This window comes from Capsicum annuum, unplaced genomic scaffold, assembly GCF_002878395.1.
Source record: "Capsicum annuum cultivar UCD-10X-F1 unplaced genomic scaffold, UCD10Xv1.1 ctg81070, whole genome shotgun sequence".
NCBI lineage: Eukaryota > Viridiplantae > Streptophyta > Magnoliopsida > Solanales > Solanaceae > Capsicum > Capsicum annuum.
The window spans coordinates 182,304-188,447 of NW_025891765.1; the positions used below are offsets into that span (position 1 = coordinate 182,304).

General features: G+C 27.2%; 1 pseudogene; it reads left to right on the plus strand.

Annotated features, from left to right (window-relative positions):
• The first annotated feature begins 5,162 nt into the window (after positions 1-5,162).
• On the plus strand, positions 5,163-5,941 carry LOC124895289 (annotated as a pseudogene).
• Positions 5,942-6,144: the final 203 nt, after the last annotated feature.

Sequence of the window (6,144 nt, forward strand, 5' to 3'; positions counted from 1 at the left end):
GAGAGGAGGAGTAACGGATTCAATTATCTTGTTACTCTGAGTATACCATTTATTAATGATAACATTAAGGGATTCATTCTGGTTTTCCATTCTCCCGGTGAACTCAAACCATCGGAAGAATTCTATGTCACATCGGAGTCTTTTCATATCGGCTATCCATAGCCGACCTAACTCCTTTTGCTTGTCTTTGGAATAGGTACTGGTGTACCATTTCCTTTTTATCGCATCCTTAGGGAGGTACCAGCGGACTTCAAGAGCTTTTAGGTCTGGTGTGTACTCTTCATCAGATTTGATGACGAGTAGGCCGGGGTCAGTCCTAATTTTTTGACGAGATATGAAAGGGGGAGGTTCCATATCTGAGGCTGTAGGACTGCCTGGATCATAAGGATTTTCAGGCTCTAGGGACTCATGGACCCTAGTGGGTTGCTGATAATAAACTTTTAGGACAGGACCAGAGAAGTCGACTCCTCTTACTTTGCCCTTGTCATTATCATTTTCATCACTTCCCTCCTGGGTTTTTGAGGTGGAAGCTCGGTGCAAAACAGACCTTCGAAACAAAGAGTTTCGAGGAGTGTCTAAGCCAAGGAATTTCAAATCAATCGAGCCATCAGGATGTTGAATAACTCATTGTATTTGAGATATTTCGGGATAGGCACGAAGGGGTTGGGTGATAGCATCAAAGTGCCATTCATTACTATGGATGACTTCTTCCCAAACCAAGGGCTTGGGGACAAAGACATTGGTTCTGTCTTTATTGGCTTCTATGAGGGTGGTGACACCCCTAGGACTTGTGAATCTGGCTTGAGGTGCTAGAGTTGTACCCATTAATCGATAATATACTCTGTATATTATCGCGATTTCTCCAGTATTATCCTTACTGTTCATGTTTTTTGTTTTAACATTAAGAGTTAAAACATCCATGATTTTAGGATCATTAATGTCTACCGAGAAATTAGGGTAACAATTAAAGTATACCGGGCCGTCGGCTAGGTTACTTTGAATGACTCCTAAGAGTGAGTCGTCAAAATTTAATAGACGAGCATCTCTTAGTATAGCACAGACAGGGATGTCTAGACCTTGTCTAAAAAGTGGCTTTATGGCCACCTAAACAAGTCCGATATGCAGATAATTAAACTGATTTTTAAATCGGTTTATGTCGAGGTCATTTAAAAGTTGTATAATTTCCAAAGAATTATTGATGGCAACAGTAGACTCAGAGTTCTTAATATTATGTTTTTTGAAAAAACTAAATTTTCTGATTTGATAAATCGTATTAAATGACTCTTCTGGAATACTCCGATTTTGAAGATTATTTTTGATATTAGCAATCTGAGTTGCTTTAGAATATAGGTTGATAGTATTTTTGGTATGAACGTTGGAATTCATGTTTGAAAATACTGTCTAGAGACTGACTGGGAAAGCAAAGATTTTCACATAAGAAAGCATAAAACAATTATCACCTATGATACAACCTATAATAAATTAAAACAATACATCGAAGGCTTATGGGATCTAATCAAGTCTTAATGGCTTTATAACAGACTTATCTTAAGTGTTATCTTAGTGACGGGACTACCAACAGGGTCGTACGCTTACCTTAGCTGAGACCGTACTTTCAGGCTGACCAACGTCTAAGACCGGAGATTAATCGGTTCCTTCAAACACTTTAGAGAAGATGAATACCCCATACTTAAAAGAAAATCCCATTATAAGACATGATATATTAAATTAATTTATTAAAAGTATAATTAATAAATACGACTAAATTAACTATTGTAATTTTTCTCATAATTAACAGATAACTAATTAACACATATCTACTATTCTTTTTCTGGACACATATTACTATTACATTTTATTTCTTCATTTTTACTAGATATTTTACTAGGTAGTTTTCTTCCTGTCCTGTATTTATGAGTATTAAATATTCTTTTTCATTTATTGTTCCTGTTATGTAATATTGAGTTAAATTAACTGTTGAAGTTGTTTCATAATTTGTTCTTTTTGATGAACTTGATGATTCTGGTTTTTCATAAGCTATTCTTTTTGTTGTACTTATCCTATCATTTATTATTTATAAATCTTCTTCTATGTCTATATCTTTTTAACTATAATCATTGTTATCAATTGTTTTTACGAATAGTCCAAAAGAACTTTCTATGTGTATTTTATTGATTTTATTCTTTCTAGTTATTTTATGTTTTGTTGTTAATACATATATATTTTTACATCTTGCTGTAAATATTTTACTTCCTGGGGTTAGTTCTATTCTTGATATTTTCCAATATAATACTTATGATTTATTTATATTTTTATCTGTTGTTGGTACTGAATAATTTGCACTTATTATAAATTTGAATTTTTGGTATTTTAAATTTCCTTTTATGGCACTAATTATGCTTTTTTCTAAAGGTTTTACTATCCTATCATTTGCTAAATATATTTCTATTGGTGTATCTATTCCTTCTCTAAAATATTTTTTTATTAATATCTCTGTTCCTCCAAGGTTTTTATAATCAATAATCATTCTACTTTTTCATCTTTTTTGTTCACTATGTTTATTTACTATAAATGCTGAACTATTGTGCTTACTATTACTTTTTGTATGTATTATTTTTCTAATAATTCATCTATATGCATTTTAAATTCTTTTAAAACATCAAAGTTATATGTTAATGGTTTTGGGTTATTATGCTATTTTTATCTATTAGCTTTATTTTTACAGTAGTTTTATGTTTTTCTCATCCTTTTAATGGATTTTCACTATATAGTTGTTTCAATTTTTTCTTTATTATTTCTACCTTATCTATTGAAAATATAGTCATTTCTTCTTATTTATTGAAAATATAACTAGTTCTATTGTGTCTTTAGTATTTTTTTTATATTTTTTAATTTTTGTGTGATTTTTTCACTTTTTTTTATCCAATCAGTTTTCTTTCTTATTTTATTAATAACTAGTATCCAGACTACCATGCTAATAGTGACAGAGTAACATAATTATTTAAGAACAATCTAGTATATAGTGATCTAAGATGATCATATTTTGTTATGTATATGATTGAAGGGAATATTTTGAAATAGCATCATATGAAAAATGAATACTTATTTATCTGATGAAATGGTAGATAAATTTAAAATGTTTGTTTTGTATGTACTTAAGGATATAGAAATTGTAGATATAAGAAAAATCATATGGGAAAAAATATTTGATAAATATTTTATGGCTAGAATAAATTACATATCACACCTACCTACCTACTCTTACAAATACCTACATACCAAACCTACACATCAACCATGATAAATTACGTATATTTAGAATATTGAAAAAATGGATATGAAAAATATACAATTAATAGAAAAATTAATGAAAACAAATTTAGAAACAAATATATAAGAACTAAAGATATAAAAATACATAGAATTCATTAATAAAAAATATACAAGAATTATTAAGATTAAAACAAACAACCAGTAAATAATATGATAAAGTATTTAATAACCCATAAATCTAATTCCAAGTTATCCAAGTTATTCGTTGAAACCTAGGCATCATATGAACAATATGACAAGCTATATATCTGATGAAATTAAAATACTTGTTTTATATATCATTAAAGACTTAGAAATAGAAGACATAAAGAAAATAATATGGGAAAAAGTATTTCATGAAGAATCGTTAGGTCTAGAATGGTTTGAAGATATGCATGATCTTAGCTTATATTATTCAGATAGTTATTACTCAGATGGATATTATACATATTAAATGTTAGAATATATTAAAAGAGTTAGAGAAAAACAAAGTTGGCTATACGAAAAAATTAATTGTAGAAACCAACTTAGAAGAGGCAGAAAACAATTAAAAGACAAATTAATTTGGATAAATAAAACCATGAAACAACTAGAATTATAAGACAGTTTAGAATATGATTTAGACATAGAATTATTCATAGAAGAAAAAAGACAAGATAATTAACGAAATAGATAACCTAGAATTTAATATCAGATATAGTACAATTGGAATAAATTATTACAAAGAAATTTGCAGTATTACAACTACTTTAGGATAAAATGATAGACTACGAATACTTAGAATATTAGAGAAAAAATATGGAGGAAATAAGATTAACAGAAATACTTATGAAAGAGAATCTACTTGACTACCTAAAAACTAGAGATATGGAACATATAGAATACTTTAAAAATAATATAGAAGAATTAATAAAGTTAAAACAAAAAACTAAGGAATACTATGACATAGAATTCCAATTAACATGATAAAACTAGTAAGTACAAGTTATCTACTAGTTATCCACACAAATTACCCAAGTTATCCGCACCCCCCTACAATTGGTATCAGAGATTTCATATTAGAAATCTCTTATAACCATTTCATTCCGCACCCACCTACAATTCATCTGTTATAGCCATTTCATATTTTTTAAATATGTCTATAGTTGCTAGTTTAGTTTCTATTGTTCTTTCTGTTTCTTTATCATTCTTAATACCGTTTTACTATTTTCAGTTAAACTTAAAAACCATAATTTTGTTGTTCTATTGGTGTTCTTTCTATATATTCTATTGTATCTATTGAATTTATACCATTGTCTAATAATTATTTTGTTATATATCTTATCTATAATTGTATTGTTTTATCTACATCTATTACACAGTCTAAGTCTAAGAAGTTATAATTTTTATTAATTATTTGTTTTGGTGTCCATTTGTTATATTCATTTTTTAGGTTATATTTTTTAAACTTATCTTTATAATAATATGTCGATTTTCTTATTAATGATGTATTAGGTATTATATGTTCATCGTCTTCTTTATCAAGAGTATTTAATTTTGTGTTTGTATTTTCTAAGTTTCGCTTATTAATTACTTCTTGTTTTTCATTAATATCTAATTTTTCTATATTTGTTAAGATTTCTGTATATGTTTCACTATCTTTCGAATCATAATTATTTGTTTTTCTTCAGTATCTATTGTGTTTATTTCTATTTCACTAGTTTCTAATTTTTTATTTTCTTCTTCTAATTTTCCTTTAATTTGATTTATCTCTATTAATAATTTTTGTTCTTTATCCTTTTCTTCTTTTACTTTCTGTCTTTTTTCATACAGATCTTTTAGCATTTGTAATTCTTATTATAATTCAGTAAATGGCTATAAGAGAAGAATTTAGCAGTATGGCAACAGAACAAGAAGAACAAATCAAAGAAAAACATACAAATAAGAATTTAATGTTAAAACTAGCAATATGTAATATGTTCTACATAGATGAATATACATGCACATTTAAAAAATATTATTATAAAGGAACATATAATACAGAGGAAAGTAAGGAGATAAGAAAATTATATTTTCGTCAATTACCTAAACCATTTAGTTCAAAAATAATAAAAAGTTGGGATGAAGCAAAAATAGTAGATATGCTAGGAGCAAGAATAAAATTTCTACAACAATGGTATAGAAATCTATGTGAAAAATACAGAGAAGAGATAAAAATGGAAAAAGCATTAATAAGAAATTTAGCATGTTGCAAAGATAAAATAACACCTCAATTTGGATGTGAAGAAAAATATTATAAAAAAAGAAAAAGACATAAGAAATATAAGCAATACAAAAAATCAAAATATAAGTATAAGAAACCAAGAAAAAGATATTATGTACAAAATTATAAATATAAAAGACCATATATGAGAAAGAAATCTATAAAAGAATGTAGTTGTTATAGCTGTAGAAAACTAGGACATTCAGCTAGAGATTGTAAAATGCCTAAAGACCCTAAAAAGAAACAAATATCAGAAATAAAGATAGAAAATATAGAAATATGCAAATAGGTTATATAGATTAGAAATTAGAAATTAAAGATAATATATATGAAATTTCGGAAAATGAAATAGACAGTGAATTAGATGAAAGTATAAATAATGACTGAAGAAGAAATAAAAATAATCACAAAGGAGGAATACTTAAACGAAGAAGGAACTGACCAAAACGTAATATTTGACATAATATATTTGAAGAAATAAAAGGAAAAGAGTTAGACCTAAGTGTAGAAAAATATTTAAAATAACAATAATAAGAAATATATTTTGTAGAAGAAAAGAGGAATACTATGTAGTAAGCCAAAAAGAGCAT